Source organism: Equus przewalskii, chromosome 24 (assembly GCF_037783145.1).
Source record: "Equus przewalskii isolate Varuska chromosome 24, EquPr2, whole genome shotgun sequence".
In the NCBI taxonomy this organism is placed as follows: domain Eukaryota; kingdom Metazoa; phylum Chordata; class Mammalia; order Perissodactyla; family Equidae; genus Equus; species Equus przewalskii.
The window spans coordinates 6,644,076-6,665,861 of NC_091854.1; the positions used below are offsets into that span (position 1 = coordinate 6,644,076).

The 21,786-nt window shown below is 38.5% G+C and overlaps 1 protein-coding gene and 1 pseudogene across 4 annotated transcripts in view; one reads left to right on the plus strand and one right to left on the minus strand.

The window, feature by feature from the left end:
* Positions 1-21,786, minus strand: part of FNBP1L (formin binding protein 1 like) — a 120,175-nt gene that overhangs the window by 73,388 nt on the left and 25,001 nt on the right. The window lies entirely within an intron of this gene.
* Positions 16,832-17,458, plus strand: LOC103559513 (single-stranded DNA-binding protein, mitochondrial pseudogene; annotated as a pseudogene).

Consider the following 21,786-nt stretch of genomic DNA (forward strand, 5'->3'; position numbering starts at 1 on the left):
TCCTGCCGTTATTCCTCTGCCCTCACACTAATAGCACAGTGTCATTCCCCTGGGGCTGACATTTTATCCTTTGTCGTGAGACCAGAGAACATGATTAGCAAAAAGGAGAGTCAAGAGCAGAGCCAGTCTTTATGTATATGCATTCATATTTTTAACACGAAAATTCTCTAGAGCAGTGCTAAGCATCTCTTTGCACAGTCTCTTTGATTTGGCTTTCTTCCCTGCAGGGCTCATTTTGCTCTTTACTCTAGACTCTTTCCCTTTCCCCTGCTTGAAACTCTTAATCTACTCTATGAGCGCAATGAAAGTATGAAATCTAATCATAGGCCTTTGTGGCTAGAAGGGACTTCAAAGATCAGTCTCTCTAATTACAGATGAAGAAACTGAAGTCAGAGATTAAAGTATTTGCATAAGGTAACAGAGGTGAGTGAAAGAGCTGACTCAAGGATCCAGATGTCTTAGTTTTTCCTGTATTGCTCCTTTGAATCTGTACACTTAGTTAAGTAAATGCTCTCAGACTGTATTTACTATTTAGAGAGCAAATGGGCTTTCTGGCTCTAACTAATCTAATGAGATACTTAGTTGTTGGTATATTCAAGGGAATAATTCCAAAGAGTGACCTCATACTACTCTTAGCATATAATTATGGTTTAAATACTGAGACAATTAGCTATATCTATATATGCTGGATTATATTTTGGAAGAAGTAGAACTGGCCCAGACAGAACTTTTATGGTTTATTTTTGTTAAGAAGTATTGGGAAAATCTTAATATTTAGAATTAAGAAATTATAATTAATATTCGTATTAAAATTTTATATGATAGATACAGAAGTATTGTACATTAATCCAATCAGAAGAGTCTCTTAAGATCTAAAAGCAGGAATATTCAGAAAATACGTCCATGGCTTAGCTGTTCTTTATTCCTTCTCATATGTAATGTAATACAATATTGATAGGAGACAGTGAGTAAAAGGGAAATGGTCAAGCAAATAAATTCTCTTGTACACTAACATAAACTAGATACTATTAATAATATGACTTCAAATTTACATGGCCATTTGGTCCTTTTCTTAACAATTCTATGTGATTTTCATTTCAACCTCACAAACTAGCTTGTGAGCAGGTAGAGTAGCTGCTACTAACTTTCATTTCCATGTACCATTACTGTGCATAGTTATTTTGACTCGATATATAATTTCAGACTTTTTAAAAGAACTTCACATTAAGATTGATTCTTTCTCACACTGGAGTAAACCTTACACTGCAAATGAAGATGTACTTACAAGTATCATATCTATGAAGTAAGTTTAAAGAGAGACTATTAAAATTCTTACTTAAACCTGTAATGTCTATAGCAAAATGATAGTCAATAGAAAAGGAATGGCTTCTATTTGCAAATATGAAATATATCATATATTTAAAACAATTAAAAGATATACTAGGAGAAAAGTACACAAATGGAGGAAGTTTAGTACCTACGAAGAGAAGGAAATAAAAGCAAACAAAAAGAATTTTCAGGTTACCACTGTGTTTTTCTGATAGATTTGTATTCAAACAGAATAGACTGAAATTTTATATACAGACCAACACTTTCCTTTTTTTTTCTTTTTTCAATTTATTTCCCTGTCTATTTCCAAGAAGGACCAAGGAGAATGACTAACAATTATACAAAATTAGACTATTTATAGGTAGCAAAGAAATAATAAGGTGCTAAAAAGATACTATAATTGGACAGCAGTCTGCTACTTTTTATTGTATTTCCAACTCAGAAGTAAAATCTGTTTTGAATCTCAGTTTCTCTCAAATTTTACTATGCCTTCATTTTAACACAGAACAAAATTAATTATAGGCTTGTAAGTGTGACAATAAATTGGCTGAAAATTTTGACTATTGTTATTTTATCCCACAATTAATGAGCCATTAGCTTCCTTAATTTTTCCTCTTAAATATTCTTAAACATTTCAAGCATCGATACCGTTTTTCTTTCTGATGGTGTTAACACCAAATGACTATTGATAGGCTGGTAGTGGCAATAAAGATTGGGTTTAAAATGTGCTTTCACTAAAATATTCAGGGAACAGTATCCAACAAACAGCTGCCTGAGATTTTTAGCTGGGGGGAAAAAAGAGTACACATGGACCTCTGAGGCTTAACTGCTTATATAGAAATTAAGAAGAAGTCTGTTCTACTATATGAAAGGACATCTACAAAAGAGGGGAAGTTTCAACTGCTCACTGGTTATGCACTTCTTCCACTGCAGGATTTAACTGAAGGATTTCTATGGTAACAGAAGTAAGATTAATAACATCATGCATTGGAGGAAGTGATCAGGACTACGAATTTTTCACAATTCTACCTTAACCATTATTTGCACTTGTGCTAACAGGAAGATTTAAAATACAGTATGGAAACTTTAATTACTTTATGGAAACTTGAAGTGATTTAATAAGCTGCTTCCTTAAATTAAGAGGTTTTAAAAGTAAAAGACCCTAAGAGACCCAACTTGTAGGGCCTTCAGAATCATCATTTAGAACGTATAAAGACACCTGAAGAGAAGTACACTCCAGTGCCCAAAGCGTGAAGGAACTTTATACACATTATCTCATTTAAGCTTCACCTGCAACCTTATGAAGTCGGTGGTATTAACCTTATTTTATAGTGAAAGAAATGGGTTCTCAGAGGCTAAGTGATTAGTGAGGGGTAGAGAGTTGGGAGTCTTTCCATTTAACATTGCAGGAAAAAGACAAGAGCAGTGTTGATTTGTCCAAGGTATTCAGACTTAGGCTGGTGTGCATATGGAGCAAGTGGCTACTAGAGGTTTACTCATTTCTCCTTGCTGAACTGTGCTGAGTTCAGTAAAATCATAAATTGTGAAGAATTACAGTGGTTTGGGGGGGGAATACAAAGAGATTTAGAAGAGTTACAAATTTTGATGTATGATTCACCTTCTGCCTTTTGGAAAACAAACTTCAAGATGTGGCTGAATCATCAAGTATCTTTCCTGTCAGTGTGACTGTATGAATTAAAGAAAATCTGAGTCAAAATTAAACTTTCCATAAGAAGAAATAGTATTCTTGGGATTAGGCGGAAATGGTATATAAATTTCACAACTCCCCAGGAATTTCTGAGTGGCTAAATTCTGTGTAATGGTTGCATCCACCTGGCTTGGAAAATACATTCTCTTTATAAAATTGCTAAAATAAAAGCCAAAAGATGCAATATCTAAATCTTAGCAAAGATTTGGGCTCTAAACATAATGCTGTAATTCTTGATAACAGTTAAACCTATAAAAAGTATTGAGTTATTTTTCTATGAATATATTTGATTGCATTTTTACTCCTTTTTAGAATTACTAAAAATTCACTCACTTGACTTACAGTCTAAAAATCATCATTATCAACAAAAAAATTAATGACCTGTACACATTTTTTTAATAAGAGGTTCCCACAGTTGGGAGAGCTTGAATGCCCCTGCAGTAGAGACACTTACCAAGTGTCCAAGTTATAAAGAATAGGGCACAGTTCTGAAGCTATCTGGAGTGGAAAGTAGGAAGACGGGACAGCCAAAGGAAAAAGGGGAAATTGGCCCCTGCGAAAACTGCTTGGGTTTGTTACTTGACCTGGCAGTTGAGCAGTGGAAGGCAAGAGGTTTCTGGACTTTTGAATTTCACAGACTAGTCCAATTTCAATTTAGATTTTAGGGATTGACAAAAGATTGTCAACCTTACGCTTGTTTTGACATCTTTACTTTAAAAAATAAAATACATAAACTACTGCCTCCACTCACCATCATGTTATAAAAAGAAACAACTTAATATAACCCCCCAAAAGATGACATAATCTCAGAATATGACAGTCCTTTAAATTAGTACTACCTTACAAAAAAAAAAAAAAATCACCATGTAGCACTTACGTTTCTCATTTTATGCAATATTAGTAAAACATTTGTTGTGGGACCAGTATTTGATAATCAACAGTCCAAAGCAAAGATTCCCAAACACGATCCTTACATAAGATCCTCACCTAGGGAGCTTTAAAAATAATGAATCCTGGGCCTCATACCTGACCTACTCAATCAATCTCTGGGGTTAGGTGCCCAGGAATTTTGATGTACAACTGGGTTCGGAGGCATTGGCCCATGGTATATATACATTTAAGTATGATTTTAGGCAATTCTTGGTAACAGTAATATCCAATCTGGTCCATCTGGGCAACATAAGTTCCAGGTAGAAGTCCTTTTGGGAAATCAAGTGGAGCGGTGCTTGGGGTTCTCACATCTATTTGGCAGATGTACTAAAAACAGTACATCTCACCTCAATGGGTGAGGTGTACTAAGAACAGTAGTATGCCAGGAGCTGGAAGGTGCTGGCAGGAACTAGGAAGGGGTAGTAGGGACACAGTTCTCCAGGGGGATCAAAATGCTAAACACAGGCAAGATAACCAGGAAGAAACTAAGGCAAAACCTTGGCTTTTAAGTGGAACCACCATGGTATATAAAGTGTTGTTACTTAGAGTTACTAACCATTGTAGCAAGTCCCAAGTTTGAAGAATGTGATTTATTTTAAGCCCTGTGATTGTAAAGCTCTGTAAGGAATAGCTAATCAAGTGCTTGGCACGGTGTGCGTACATAGCAAATGCTCAATAAATATGTGTTAAATTAAGCCAATTTTTACTTTAAAACATTTTCTAAAACTATATTTTTCTTCCACGCTTGGAAAAGATTTTGAGATTCTGAAAAGTGTAAACAAAATTAAGAGTAGGTAATAGGTTTAATGTATCACACTCATGATTTCAGCACAGGAACCTTTTTCTTGTTGAAAGAAACATTCAGAACAAAAGTAAATAATACACAGCTCTTTCTCAGTTATCAAGAGTTGTAAAAGAGAAAAGTACTATTTATGATTTTTTTAAAGTCCCCAATATTTGACTCTGGGAACCCAGTTAACATTAAGTTTTTAAAGCAGATTTACTTTCCAAATATTTTTCTTCAGCTACTATCTATGTTAATGAGCATTTTTTCAGTTTACACCTGTTCATTTTGGGAGACTTGGTTGGCAGATAAAGGTTAATCCAGGAATAAACATTTGCCACCAGCAATGTCTGTAGGAGACAGGATGGCAGAGTAGTCTAGAGCTCAGATCCTTGAGCCAGACTATCTGGGTTTGAATCCCAATCCCACCTCTTACTGGCTCTTGGATCTTGCTCAAACTACTTGCTGAAACTCCTTATCTATAAAGTAGGAGGTAATAATAACACCCAACTCGAAGGATTTTTATTAAAAGTAAACGAGGGGCCGGCCCAGTGGCCGAGTGGTTGGGTTCACATGCTCCACTTCAGCAGGCCAGGGTTTCGCTGGTTCGGATCCTGGGCACGGACAAGGCACCACTCATCAAGCCATGCTGAGACAGCATCCCACATGCCACAACTAGAAGGACCCACAACTAAAAATATACAACTATGTACTGGGGGGCTTTGGGGAGAAAAAGGAAAAATAAAATCTTAGGGGGAAAAAAGTAAACAAATATGTGCAAAGCATATACAAGTGTTCAATGTTAGTTACTTTTACTAATTTGGAACAATCAAGTACTGACTGTAGTTTTAGAGAATGTTTTGACTTTTTTTAACCGAATAAGAATTATCTTTTTAATTCTCATGAAGATATCACATATAAAATGATATAACAAGCAAATTGTACCAAACAGTCAATACATCAAAAATCCTGACTTTGAAACATATTTTTTAAAACGGTGGCATGTGCCCCAATTCTAAGTCAATTTAAACATGCTACCAGACAAGATTAATAGTGGGAAAAACAAGCTGCCATGGCTCTGAACATTTGTACATCCTCTTACTGGATCTGTCAAAAACACAAGGCCTCAGCTGCTCTTTGCCTGAGAATCTTCTGATTTTTAACTTTTCAAAGGAGCTTTGTGTTGTCATCCATGGTATAAATTTTTGAGAAGGAATGATCGTCCTTCCTTGAGATTACAGAAAGAGATTATAGATTAGGTCATTCAGTGATTTTAATTTTTTGTGGTCATATAAATATCAGATTTTTTAAAAAATTTTAATGTCTATAAAAACAATAGTTTCCCTTTGCAGACTAATATTTGAATTCATATAGATTTTAAGTTTTTAAATTATGAACAAATTGAGTTACATTTTTCTACTCCTATTTTGTTCTTGGTAACGCTAAGGTATAACATAAAAGCTATAAAAATTAAGTATAGAAACTACGTAGAAACTTCACCTCCCAATAACAAAAATCAGTTAATACTAAATGCTGACCAATCTTGTGATTTTATACTGAACAGAGAAAAGATGCATTCAGGGTATTAAAAAAGGCTTATTAGCTCAGTCATTATATATGTGTACACATGTGCATTTTCTTTGAAGAAATTCAGATTTTTAAAAATTAGAGATACTAAATGGACAAGTTAATTGCTTTAAGAAGGAACTCAGTAGCAGATTTCCTTGAGAATAAGCTGTCTTCATTCATTTCAACTCGGTAAAAACTATCAAGGGCCTGCTATCATCTAGAGCTACTGTCCTGTTCACCTAAAATCATTTAAAGTTTACAAAAATTAAGTTTGTATCCAACTTTGCAAGAAGATTTAAAGTAAAATAAGTCTGTTTATATACAGGTAGATATATGCCAGACTTGAAGACAGATTCGCAACTTTTACTAGTTAAAACACAATCAGTCTACAATAAGGTTCTCAACTGGGGTTGATTTTGACCCCTCCCCATCCAAGGGACATTTGGCAATACTTAGAGACATTTTTGGACATCACAACAGTCACGGGAGGGAGAGGGGAACGCCACTGGTATCTAGTGGGTAGAGGCAAGAGATGCTACTAAATCTCTTACAATGCACAGGATAGCAACCCCTCCACCAACGAAGAATTATCCAGCCCAAATATCAAGAGAGCCAAGGTTGAGAAACCCTAGTCTATGCTTCTTCTACAAGATACAATGGTAATCCAGACACAGAAAGCCCAGAAATTATTTGAAAACTACTTAGGAGAAAAGGAATGCTCTGAAGAAGTGACCTAGGTGGGAAGAGAAGGTGGGAGAAGCAGGGTATGCCCTCCACGAACCCTCACAGGTTTAAAAGACACATACATAAGACAAAGTCAACAGTTTTAAGTTAGACTAAAGGAAGGAAAATGGCAGTGATTAGATTCTGGGTAAGATGCTAAAGAGGAGATGACAGCAGCCAAAACTTTGAAGTGGAAACGAGCACTGAATGTTGAGCGCCATTAGTGAGGGAGATGCTTGACCTCCATGATGAACATTTTTGGTACAAGGAAATAGAATTTGGGAATTAATTTAACAATTTCAAAATTGTAATATATCTGGAGATACCATTTAACGTTTCTGCCTCAAGATATAAAGGCTATGGAGGGTGTTAAAAACAAGACAACAGGTCCAAAATGGAGTCACTTATGCTAAGCCCCACAGCACCCAACCAAGTCTTAATTACAGTTTCAGCTCTCCCAGAAATGGAATCTTAAACTAGTCAAGCAGGAAGTGCCTGAGCAGCACTGATAATCTGCCTGATAGATCCCTGCCACGTCTTAAAGGAAAGTAACCAATCTGCTTTTTTGCCTAGTGTAACTTACTTGTTCCTGCTCCTTTCTGTCTTAAAAGTCTCATTTCGTACAGGTCCTCAGAGCTCCTTTCTACCTGCTAGGTTGAATGCTGCCTGATTCATGAATAAAGCCAGTAAGGTCTTTAAAATGTACTCAATTTTTTAACTTGGGAAAGAATTCTTTGAATTCCCAGGCATTCTTTAATGTTTTGAATAAAAGTAATCATAATACAATTAACACTTTGTAGGAAGTCTTGATTAGTTAGTTACCGTTGGGTAGGGCCACACTAATTACCTCTTTTCACAAGAGTCTTAGAAATAAATAAGCCAATGAGAAATAGGACCCCATTTCTGATATAACATCAAGGGGGAGAGGGTGAGTGTTGAGTAGCCTCATTTAGTCTATAATAATCACTCCTTGCAAGCATCTTCAACTCCTTTGCCTTTCTCTCACTTTTCTGTACTTCTGATAAAATCCCAACACTGGTTTATCCAGTTGTCTACCTCCTCTAGATGCATACATCCAGTCAGCTGAATGTTGATGGAGAAAAACAGCCATCTGTACTGCCTGGTCTCACTTTTAAATTTTTTACCACAAACCTCATGAAAGCCTTCAAGATTGCCCTTCTATTCTATTACATTTTCCTGGTCTGTTTACTCTCCTACTCTTCACAATGACTATTTGCTACTACTTCTTTCTCATGAAATCTCTGGGACCATCTTTCTTTTCCTCATTCTCAGCTGTCAATTTAGATTATATTTTCACTAGGAAAACTGAAACAATCTATAAATAATTACCTCATCTTCATATCATTAAATTATCAGCCTGTACTCCCTGCCTTCTCTGTTCCTTTGGTCCCTGCTCCTAAGAACAATTCCTTCATTTGTGCACTGATCCCACGCCATTTCTTACTTAAGTACGCTGCTTCTGAAATTGTATCCTCTCCTGCATTATGTTTTTCCCTTTTCTCTAGATCTTTTTCATTCATAAAGATACACCCTTAACAACATTGATGTTAAAAAAAAAAAGACAAAAACCAAGACTGTCCCTTACTCTATGACCCCATCTAGTCCCATTTCTCTGCTTCCTTTCTTAGTAAATTACTCCAAAGAGTTGTGTTTGTGTACTTGTTTGTACGTCTCACACTTCTCATTTACTTTTTTTCCTCACTCCCAAATGTTTTGGTGTGTATTTTCCACAAATAAGGACATTCTCCTACATAACATAAATATAACCGTCAAAATCAGGAAATTAACAGTGATACATTACTACCATCTGATTCTCAGACCCCATTCAAGTTTTGTCAATTGGTCCAACAATGTCCTTTACAACAACAGGACCAGGTCTAGAACGATACGTTACAATTATTCTCATGTTTCTTTAACTCCTTCAGTCTGCAACAGTTTCTCAGTCCTTCCTTATCTTTCATAACTCTGACACTTTTGAAGGTTTCAAGCCAGTTATTTTGTAGAATGACTACCAATTTGAGTTTTTCTGATCTTTCCCCATGATTCAGATTATGCGTCTTGGCAGGAAATCATGTTCCTTCTCACGGCATCAAATCAGGCTGCACATGACTTCAATTAGTCCCATTACTGATGATGCTAACCGATCACCTGATTAAGATGATAACTGCCAGCCTCTCCAGTGTAAAGTTACTCTTTTTCCTTTGTGGATTAACTATGAAATATCTTTTTCCTCATCAAACTCCATTTATTTATACCAGCATCGACTCATGGGTTCCTATTCCATGGATTATCATTCATAATCATTATTTATTTTGACACTCAAATTGTCCCACATTTGACCAGTGAAAGGCCCTTTAAGCATCTGTTTTTGACATGTCCTCATCATTATCTGAGCACGTCCTTACTTTCTGGCACAAGATATTTCAGGCTTATCTTATACTTTCCTGCCCCAAGCCCTAGAATCAGCTATTTCTCCAAGGAACTCTTGTTCTTTTGGTGGAAAAAAATATTCAGAAGCCAAGACTTGGATACTAGGTATGCTCATTGCTACTAGTGTATCACTACTTCAAGGCCCCCTTAATGAAAAGATCTAGGGTACATGTACACAGACATACAGAGTGATAGATACATAGACAGACAGACACACGCATTTACCTCTTTATGTCTTTATCTATCTATATATATTGAAAACAATGAGTTCACACCAATATCTCCAATTTCAATCTGACACCACCAACACCCTTTCAATATTTGTAATTCTTTTCTCAAAAGTGAAAAACCTGGCTCCCTTTACCCTTAATGTATTTATTTACTCATTTAAACAATCCCCAACATGTAACCAACCTCCCACTTCTACTGCTAATACTCCTCACCCATGTACGTTCCTGGCTGTACTCAGCCTTCGCAGCACTTGTTAGACTGCTGCCACTGTGCTCACCCACCCGCATGGATTCCTCCCCCACCCCAATCCCTCACCACTCCACCTGGGCTCCATTACCCTGAGCCTGGCTGCCCTCCTGCATGGATGCCCTCATCATTACACTTGGGCTCTCAATATATTGCAATGGGTTATAGCTGCCACTCTCCTGACCCTCCCACATGGTTACTCTCCTCATCCTCCTCATGCTGACACCCCACACTAGTATACTCATGTGGAGGCTGTCCTCGTCCTACTTAGGCTCTGACTTAATACAAGTCACCTTCCTGCATACAAGCCTTCCTCGAGACTCAGGTTCTAATACCCTGCTCCAACCACAACAGCTTCCGACCCTCTGAGGAAACCAACCTTGCTCAGCCTCACTTAAACTGCTCAGAAGGGAAAAAGGAAAGATCCTTCCACTCACCCTAGATTCTGTTTTATATACCCCAGCTATCACTTCCCCACTTATCCCTAACTAGAAGGAGTCTTAATTCATACAGTTTGCTTATTCTAGAACCAAAGTGAATTTGTATGTATTCCAGACATTTTAAAAATAAAGTTTCTCAGAATTAAATAATTAGGTAGTCTACATCTATCAATGGTACTTAGAATTATGGAAAGGAAAAGGCAGAAATAGATGTTAATGTCTTATTACATCTTTTAGCTTTCTAGGATAAAAATGTTTTAACCACAAAATGCATTAATGTAGGATATGGTTACAGTAGGATGTCTGAAATAGAAATATGGATTTTTCAAATTAGACTAAAGTATTTCTTCTCTGCCTATTTGCCTTAATTGCTCAGGAAAGCCATGATTCTCAATTTTACAGTGAGTGATCGCTTCCTTTAAATTCACTTATGTTTATGTTTAAAGCATTTCTCCTTTGCTTTACTCCCATATCTGAGAAGCAATAATAGCTTTGCACTATAATTTATTTCTGAGTTAAAGGGTATTTAAAGGCCCAATAAGAACCAGAAGAGCTTTATAGTATCAAGTGCACCGAAAAGTTTGTAGAATAAATATTACAACCTATTATTCTGTAAATTAACATCTTTTTCTATCATGTATTTAAGATAAAAATCTTGGTTGGTAGTAACACAAATAAATTCAAATAGGTTTATATTTGCCTCACACTTTTTATTCCAACAGATAATTTAGCTGTTGTTGCTTATAAGTACTGTATAGTGAGACAGTATATTGCCATATTTATACATGTGTTTAATCATTCATTCATTTTTCACTTATTCACCCAGAATACACCCACCTTGTATAATAAAACCATCTACTTCTCTGCATCTTCCCTGTCATCACTCCACTCCAAGCTACAATGACCTTTCCTGGAACACTGCAGTAGTCTCTTTTAACTGGTCTCTCCAAGTCCTTTCTGGTCATCCTCTAATCTTTTTCTCACATTGCAGCTACAGTGATCTTCTCAAAACGCAAAAGTGATCATGTCAGGCAATACAATACAATTGTTAAGAGCACTGATTTTGAACCCAGGATGCCTGGGTTCAAATCCAGACTCTGCCATTTATTAGCTATGTCACCTTGGACAAGCCATTTAACCTCTCTGCCTCAGTTTCCTCATCTGCAAAATGGAGATGTCAATATGTGTATCTCAAATGGCTGTAAGGATTAAATGAACTAACAAAGTGCTCTGTGAATGGCAGTCTACCTCATCAACCTCAACTGCCACATCTTTATCTATATTTGTATTGTTCCATCCATACTGGCAAATTTCGCATTTTGTTTTTCCCATTTGAGAAAGGGCTGCACACCCTAATGTTTGAGAGCCTTTGCACATGCTGCACCCTCTATGTGAACTCACACTTCTGCCTTCTCACACACACCTGTTGCCTGTTAGCATCGTTTGTCAGATCTCTCTCAACATCTTTCCCACAGGGAAACCCTCCCTGAATCTAATAGTGGGTTAGGTTTTTATGTCAATATTATCCTAAGAATTCTGTTCATTTCCTTCATAGCACTTGTTCCTTTGTGTGACTCTTTGATTAATAGCTCTCCTTTCCACCATGCCTGTTTTTGCTCACATTATATCCTTAGTGCTTAGCTCAACACTCAGTCATTTGTTGGATTAAATGAATAAACAATAAGTGCCACCTGTGCCAGGCATTGTGTTGCATGGTTTATATATCATCTCATTTAATCTGACCTGAAATTAGAGTTTAAGAGCTGGTAAATGACCCCCGGCTAGGTGGGAGATGCAAAGAATTAAAAGTAAATCCTGCACGTAGAATAAGTCTTGGGGCTGGCCCGGTGGCGCAGCAGTTAAGTTTACATATTCTGCTTCAGCAGCCCGGGGTTCGCCAGTTCGGATCCCAGGTGTGGACATGGCACAGCTTGGCAAGCCATGCTGTGGCAGGCATCCCACATATAAAGCGGAGGAAGTTGGGCATAGATGTTAGCTCAGGGCCAGTCTTCCTCAGCAAAAAGAGGAGGATTGGCAGCAGATGTTAGCTCAGGGCTAATCTTCCATAAAAAAAAAAAAGTCACAGAGTATTTGTGCATTAGTATCGCAATGTTGGTGTTTGATCTGATATGTTGTGATGTTTCAATTTTCCAATATACTAATAAAATTAAACAAGAGAAAGAAATTAAAAGTATAAACATTACAAAAGGAGAATACAAAAACATCATTACTTGCACATCTGATACCTACAACACATGGAAAACTCAAGAAAATGACTGAAAAACTACTACAAAAAATAAGAGAATTCAATAGGGTAGCAAGGTACAAAATTAATATGGAGAAATCAGTCACTTTAATATACTATACAACTGCCGGTTGAAATTTCTGATTTAGCAATTATATTTCACAACTCTGTAAAGTTAATAGCAGGCAGCATTACTTATGTTTTCTTCTAATAAATGGGATAATTCAAATACAGTTATTAATAATTCTTACTTTGTTGTTATTTTACAAGTATTCTTAAGCACTATTTCTTACGTATAGCAGGTTTTATCCTTTAGAAATAACACTGAATTGACTTTTATGCCTACCACTTATTTATCTAACATTTGTACTTATGCAAAATATTTCTTCAAATGTGATGATGGCTCAGAATATCTCTTTAATAAACAAAATATTGTATTTTAAATAATGAAACATTTTTTCACAACATGAGAGAGAAACATTTTTCAGAATATGAGAATGTGAGAAACTTTTAGAGTTTCTAAAAGTTTTACTTCTTTCATTTAACACTGCTGCTCTATATATTTTGTAAATCTTATAGTTTATTGGTTTTGGGTGCATCATGATTCTAGATATCAGAAAAATTTAACATAGGTAGAGGTCACTTCAGATTCTACTCATGTGAGAAAATCCAACATGGTCGTGTCCTTCACTGGAAATTACTGAGTTAGAATGCAATTACTACTCTAGGCCTCAGAAGAGACACAGAGCTACTTTTATCACTACTTCTAAATTCATTTCTCTAATCTCCCTGATATCTATTTCCTACCGAGGAATTGGAAGTTCAGAGAATGACATCAAAGAAAAGAAGCCAAGTGTGGGAATAAGAAATGCTTTGGAAAGAGGCAGAAGCAGCTAGATACAGAGATAGCAAGGCAGCTTGAAAAAAAACCCCAATGCCTACCTGCTACCTTAGGTCCAAATTCCTTAGCAATGTCCTAGGAGGCTCTGCCCACCATCTTTCTGGCTTCATCTCACACCACTCTCCCTCTCAACCTCTAGCCTCAGGCATACTGGCCTGCCAATAACTCTAAGAAATGACTGACGAAATCACCTGGGTAAGATTTTTTAAAAACATATTCCCCAGCCCCACTCAGACCTAGTAAATCACTCTCTCTGGAGAAGTGGATCAAGAATGTTTAGCGTTTTGGGGGCTGGCCCCGTGGCCGAGTGGTTAAGTTCGCGCGCTCCGCTGCAGGCGGCCCAGTGTTTCGTTGGTTCGAGTCCTGGGCGCGGACATGGCACTGCTCATCAGACCACGCTGAGGCAGCGTCCCACATGCCACAACTAGAAGAACCCACAACGAAGAATACACAACTATGTACCGGGGGGCTTTGGGGAGAAAAAGGAAAAAATAAAAAAAAAAATCTAAAAAAAAAAAAAAAGAATGTTTAGCGTTTTGTTTTGTTTTAAAAGAACCAGGATGTGTGAAGAATCTTCCACAGAGAAGCCTTCTCTGACTTCTCCAACTACGTACATTATACACTTCCACAGCACCTTGTACTTAGTACTCGTCGCACTCATAATAATTTGCTCATAATATGTTCCTAATTTGAACATAATACCTATGTTCCCAGCTAGATGGTACACTCCTTCAGAGCAGGGACCATGTCTCCTTACTGTTTCCCCCTCAAAAACCAATCTCTACCTTGCAATAACTTCTTTGGACCTAGCAGACTGCATCAAGGGGTTCCGTTGCCCTCTAACTTCTCCCTGGGTTCAGTCAATGGGAGGCACAAGCAGGATGAAAGTGAGGTCAAGGTTTTTATTCCTCCAACTCTCTCCCTGCCAGGCAACCACAAATTCCCCATGTTCCTCTAGTGAACATCACAGATCCTACCAGGTAGCCCTATCTTTAAACTTCTGCTTCGGAGTCTGGTAACTATTCCTTCTCCTTGCCCATTAAAACCTAAGTAATAAACTCCCAACTGTTACTAGCTCCAGAGTAATGCACCATCCACCTTGGTTCCACTGAACAGGCCCACACCTTTATAAATAGTAGTAAACTCTCCTCATTTAACCCTTTTGAGTGTGCTATTTCCTACCAGGCCCTGACTAATACAATATCCATTCAAAAACATGGTAAGCTGAACATAAGACATTCTAATCACTGTGGCAATTTCTACAAGGCAGTACTAAGCACAGTGCTTCCTACATAGTAAATCATCCACAAATGTTTGCTGAATATATGAATGACCCTCAGTGAAGGGTTTAGAAATTGTTGGATACAGGAGTTTTTGGAAGATGGTGGCATAGGAAGATGCTGAGCTTGCCTCCTCCTACAGACACAATAAACCTACAACTACCTGGAGAACAATTTCCTCTCAGATCTGGAAACTGGATGAAATGAACCTCCACCACATGGGACAACACAGAGAAGGGTGGAAGAGGCAGAGATACAGTCCTCCTGAGGTAAAAAGCCACAAGGCTTCACAGTCAGAGTGATCTCAATGGGGCAGAGCTTTTCCCAGAGGAGCAGGGGAATTGAGCTCCACATTAGGCACTCCAGCCCTCAGATCCAGCACAAGAGATGAGAGACTAAAACAACTGGCTTTGAAAGCCAACAGGGAATATGCCCAGGAAACCTACAGAACTTCAGGGAAAGTAAAACCTGCTCTTAAAGGGCCCATGCACTGACTCACTTGACCTGGAAACCAGCAGAAAAACACCAGATAGTGAAGTGTATAGTCCACTGGTAAAAGAGACTTACTAAGCTCAGAGCACATCTTGGAGCGGCAGGAGGTGATCTGGCCCCCACCCCGCAGGGACTGAGACACTGGTGGTAGCCATTTTTGTAACCTAGTTCAGCCTTGCTAACACAAATGCTGGCAGCAGCCATTTGGAATCCTCCCTCTAGCCTGTTAGCACAGGGGCCTGCCCCACCCACCAGCAGACCTGAAGCAGTAGCACCACCCCCATCCCCTAACGTCCTGCCCATGAGTAAGCCACCAAGGAAGGTGTGCACCACCTGGCCACATAACCAGCCACTGCCTCAGGCTTGCCCTGTCCAAAAGCGAGCTAGCAACAGCCGGACCACTGGATGGCAAACCCAGCCTCATAGGGGACCAGCCCAGCCTACCTGTACACCTGCAGCAAGAGTGACCCCACCACACAGAAGGGCACAGGCTGCCCACAAAGGGGACACTCCTGGAGCATTTGGCATAGGTAACATTCGGCATGCTGCTGGGACCCATAAGACATCTCCTACATAAGACCACATTTCCAAAACTGGAAGACGTAGCTGATCTACCTAACACATAGAAATAAGCAAAGAAGGCCGGCCCGGTGGCGCAGCAGTTAAGTTTACATGTTCTGCTTCTTGGCAGCCCGGGGTTCACCAGTTCGGATCCCAGGTGCAGACATGGCACCGCTTGGCAAGCCATGCTGTGGTAGGCATCCCACATGGAAAGTAGAGGAAGATGGGCATGAACGTTAGCTCAGGGCCAATCTTCCTCAGCAAAAAGAGGATGACTGGCAGTAGTTAGCTCAGGGCTAATCTTCCTCAAAAAAAAAAAAAGAAAGAAAGAAATACGCAAAGAGAAGTAACCAAATGAGGAGACAAAGGAATATGTTTCAAATAAAACAGGACAAGTCAGAAGAAGAACTAAATGAAACAGAAATAAACAATTGACCTGACAACGAGTACAAACTAATGGTCACAAGGATGCTCAGTGAACTCGCGAGAAGAACGGATGAACACAGTGAGAACTTCAACAAAGAACCAGAAAATACAAAATGAGCTAAAGAATACAATGACTGAAATGAAAAATTCACTAAAAGGAATCAACAGCAGTAGATGATACAGAAAAACAGAACAGTGATCTAGACAACAGAGTAAAGGAAATCACCCAAATTGAACAGAAAAAAAACTAAAAAGAACAATGACAGTCTAAGAGACCTCTGGGAAAACATCAAGTGTACTAACATTTGCATTACAGGTGTCCCAGAAGAACAACAGAGAGACAAAGGGGCAGAGAACTTATTTGAAGAAATAATACCAGAAAACTTCCCTAACTGAGGATGGAAACAGACATCCAGGTACAAGAAGCACAGAAAGTACCAAGCAAGATGAACCCAAAGAGGCCCACATTAAGACACACTATAATTAAAATATCAAGAATTAAAGATGAAGTACCTGGAAGTGATCCTGGGCTCAAGGCTGTTCCTGCTAGAGTCTCAGGAAAGATAAAGATTAGATTGTAAGAAAAGACAATAGAAACCATGTTTCAAAAACCTGTATTACAGGTACTTCACCAATTTGTAAGACATGAACCTGAAATAACTAGTAGCTTGGTTCTTGAAAGATCTCTGAATCCTGTACAGTTACTTGGGCAAGTAGGTCAGGACCCTGTCATAAGACAAGTGGAAGGAAAAAACCAGTCACAATATCTTCTCCAGCAACAAATGAGATGTGGCGACCAGGGGAAAGTGAAGCATATCAAATGGGTGATGTTAGTCAAAAGACAAAGTGGCACAAAATTTCAGTATTCCGGCCGGGCCTCAGAGACGTGGCATATCAGTATGTAAAAAAGGGATCTCAAACTTATGTGGAAGGAAAAGTAGACTACGGTGAAGACACAGATAAAAACAATGTGAGGCGACAAGCAACAACAATCATAGCTGATAACATTATGTTTCTGAGTGACCAGACAAAACAGAAGGCAGAGAGTGGATAATATTTTTTGGCCATTGTTTGATACGGTATCATTTCCTGATCATGTATAGTCTTTATAGTTCCGAAGGACAAAAATTAAAATAGTCTTTTATGTATATATATAAAAAAGAATTAAAGACGAAGAGAGACTCTTAAAAGCTGCAAGAGAAAATCAACAAGTTATATAGAAGGGAAACCTCATAAGGCTATCAACTGACTTCTCAGCAAAAACCTTACAGGCCAGAAGGAAGTAACACAATATATTCAAAGTGCTGAAAGAGACAAAACGACAACCAAAAATACTCTACCCAGCAAAGTTATCATTCAGAATGAAAGAAAAGATAGAGTTTTCCAGAAAAGCAAAAACTAAAGGAATTTATCACCACTAAACCACCCTTATAAGAAATGGTAAAGAGGAGGGGCAGAGTAAGATGGCGGGGGTGAGCTGACCTGGGACTTTCTTCCCTCCAAACTACAACAAGTGATTGGAAAAACTGAATTTCAGCCAATAATCCTAGTGCCAGACTGTCAGAAAACTACAGAAACAAGAACACGGAGGATGGAGAGGCTGAAGCCAGCCTCAGAGGAGCTGGAAAGGGAAGAGAGAACTTTGCTCCCTCCCCTAGAAACTGGGATCGCTGCTTTGGCTGAGGGAAGGAGCGGGGTAGGGACCACGCGACTGGGGGATCATCTAGGACTCCTGCTTCCGGTGCAATGGAAACCCACTGACAGGGGAAAGCTTCCGTGTGCGGGGACCCCATCAAGCCAGGGCCCCAGGAGACCAGAGAACAAGAACTGATTGGAATCCAGATCGGCGTGTGAGAGAAAGTTCCCCTCCTCCCCGAACCTGCGCTGGGCGCTGCCATCTTGCCTGAAGGGGGAGAGCTCAGAACGGCGGATCTCGACCCCCACCTAGTGGTGACAGGCTGTAACTGCAACCGAATACTACCATCACGTGCAAAAACTGCTCCTCTACCATCCAGCAATTTATAAAAGCTCCAGACCAGAAGTAAAAAAAATAAAAACACAGAATTAAGTCCTGAGGACTTGGAAATAGGTAAACTAAGTGAAAATGAGTTCAGAGTATCATCAAAAAACTCAATGAGGTAGAGGGAAAGATGGACAAACAAGTCACTGAGTTCTGCAGTTACTTCACAAAAGAGATAGAAACTATGAAGAAGAATCAATCAGAAATACTAGAGATGAAAAATACTATGGACCAGATAAAACAAAATACGGATTCCCTGAATGCCCATGTAGACACCAGAGGAGCAAATTAGCATACTCGAAGATAGACAGGCTGAAGGGCTCCAGACAGAGGAAGAAAGAGAACTAAGGATTAAAAAGAACAAGGAAAATATCAGAGGAATAGCAGATTCAATGAGGAGAACGAATTTAAGGATCATCGGAATTCCTGAGAACATGGAAAAGGAAAACAGACCAGAAACTGTGCTTAAAGAAATGACAGAAGAGAACTTCCCAAATCTAGGGATTGAGGGAGAAATGTGTGTGGAGGAGCTTTCAGATCTCCTAGATTTATCAATGTAAAAAGACCTACTGCAAGGTATATAGTAGTAAAAATGGCAAAAATGAAAGACAAACAAAGAATACTCAGGGCAGCAAGACAGAAGAAAATAACCTACAAAGGAACTCCTATCAGACTTTGAGTGGATTTCTCTACGGAAACCTTACAAGCTAGGAGAGAATGGAGTGACAGTCAAAACTTTAAAAGATAAAAATCTTCAGCCAAGAATACTCTACCCAGCAAAAATATCCTTCAGATTTGAGGGAGAAATTAAATCTTTTCCAGACAAACAAAAGTTACGGGAATTTGCAACCAAAAGTCCTCCACTACAAGAAATCCTTGAAGGCTCTCATACCTGAAAAAAGAAAAAAAGGGAGAAAGGGGTCACAAACCACAGAGTAGGGAGACAGATAGAACCAGAATAGGATAGCAAATATTCAACTATAGCATTAGGATAAAGGTAAAGAACCACCAAAGCAAAGACGATCTTATCACTCTCACTACAAACTCATAAAACGAGGGGGAATAAGAGATGAAAATAATTTAGGAAGGGAAGAGCAAAGGGACTAAATCAGTCTAAGCCAAGTAAGTAAGAGACCACCAGAGAATAGACTATATTATACACGAGAGTCTAAATACAAATTTCAGGGTAGCCACTAAACTAAAGGACAGCACAGAGCCACAAAACATGAATAAGGAAAAATCTAAGAAACGGAGCATAAGAAATTGCAGAAGTCAATGGATGGGCTAAAACACACAGGTCGAGAAACAAAGATAACGCAGAAAAACCAGATAACAAGCAACAGAATGACAGCATTAAGCCCACATGTATCAATAATCACCCTCAATGTAAACGGATTGAACTCTCCAATAAAAAGACACGGAGTGGCAATATGGATTAAAGAACAAGATCCAACAATTTGTTCCCTCCAGGAAACACACCTCAGCCTCAAGGACAAACACAGGCTCAGAGTGAAGAGGTGGAAGACAATACTTCAAGCTGATAGCAAGCAAAAGAAAACAGGTGTCACAGTACTTATATCAGACAAAACGGATTTCAAAATGAGGCCGGTAAAGAGAGACACAGAGGGACAATATATAATGATCAAAGGGACACTTCATCAAGAAAAAATAACGCTTATAAATATCTATGCACCCAACACAGGAGCACCAAAGTTCATAAAGCAACTATTAACAGACCTAAAGGAAGATGTTAAAAACAACACAATAATAGTAGGGGACCTCAACACCCCACTCACATCAATGGACAAATCATCCAGACAGGAAATCAACAAGGAAATAGTGGAGCTAAACAAAAAACTAAAACAATTGGACTTAATAGACATATATAGAACACATGATCCAAAAACAGCAGAATACACATTCTTCTCAAGTGCGCATGGAACATTCTCAAGGATAGACCATATGTTGGGAAACAAGGCAAGCCTCTACAAATTTAAAAAAATTCAAATAATAACAAGCATCTTCTCCAATCATAATGCTACAAGGCTAGAAATTAATTACAAGAAAAAAGCTGAGAAAGGCACAAGGATGTGGAGACTAAACAATACGCTACTGAACATGCAATGGATCATTGAAGAAATTAAAGAAGAAATCAAAAAGTACCTGGAGATAAATGAAAATGATAACATGCCATACCAACTCATATGGGACACAGCAAAAGCTGTATTAAGAGCAAAATTCATCGCAATACAGACACATCTTAACAAACAAGAAAAATCCCAAATAAGCAATCTTAAATTAGACCTAACCGAATTAGAGAAAGAAGAACAAAACCCAAAGTCAGCAGAAGGAGAGAAATAATAAAAATCAGGGCAGAAATAAATGCTATTGAAACGAAAAAGGAGATAGAAAGGATCAATGAAACAAAGAGCTGGTTCTTTGAAAAGATAAAATTGACAAACCCCTAGCCAAACTTACAAAGAAAAAAAAGGGAGAAAGCTCAAATAAACAACATCAGACATGAAAGAGGAGAAAAAGCCACAGACTCCGCAGAAATACAATAGATTATAAGAGAATACTACGAAAAATTATACACCAACAAAATGGACAACCTAAAGGAAATGGATAAATTCTTAGACTCCTACAATCTCCCAAAGCTCACTCAAGAAGAGACAGACAATTTGAACAGACCAACCACAAGGAAAGAGATTGAAACAGCAATCAAAAACATCCCAAAGAATAAAACCCCAGGACCAGATGGCTTTCCTGGGGAATTCTAGCAAACTTTCAGAGAGGATTTAATACCTATCCTTTTCAAGCTATTCCAAAAAATTAGGGAAGATGGAGCACTTCCTAACACATTCTACGAGGCCAACATCACGCTGATACCAAAGCCTGGCAAGGACACGACGAGAAAAGAGAACTACAGGCCAATATCACTGATGAACATAGATGCAAAAATTCTAAACAAAATTTTGGCAACCAGAATTCAGCAATTCATCAAAAGGATCATACATGATGATCAAGTGGGATTCATACCAGGGACACAGGGATGGTTCAACACCTGCAAATCAATCAACATGATACACCACATCAACAAACTGAGGAATAAAAACCACATGATCATCTCAATAGATGCAGAGAAAGCATTTGACAAGATTCGACAGCCATTTATGATAAAAACTCTGAACAAAATGGGCATAGAAAGGAACTACCTCAACATAATAAAAGCCATATATGACAAACCCACAGCCAACATCATACTCAATGGGCAAAAACTGAGCGCCATCCCCCTGAAATCAGGAACAAGACAAGGATGCCCTCTATCACCACTGTTATTTAACAGAGTACTGGAGGTCCTGGCCAGAGCAATCAGGCAAGAAAAAGGAATGAAAGGAAGCCAAATAGGAAAGGAAGAAGTGAAACTTTCGCTGTTTGCAGACGACATGA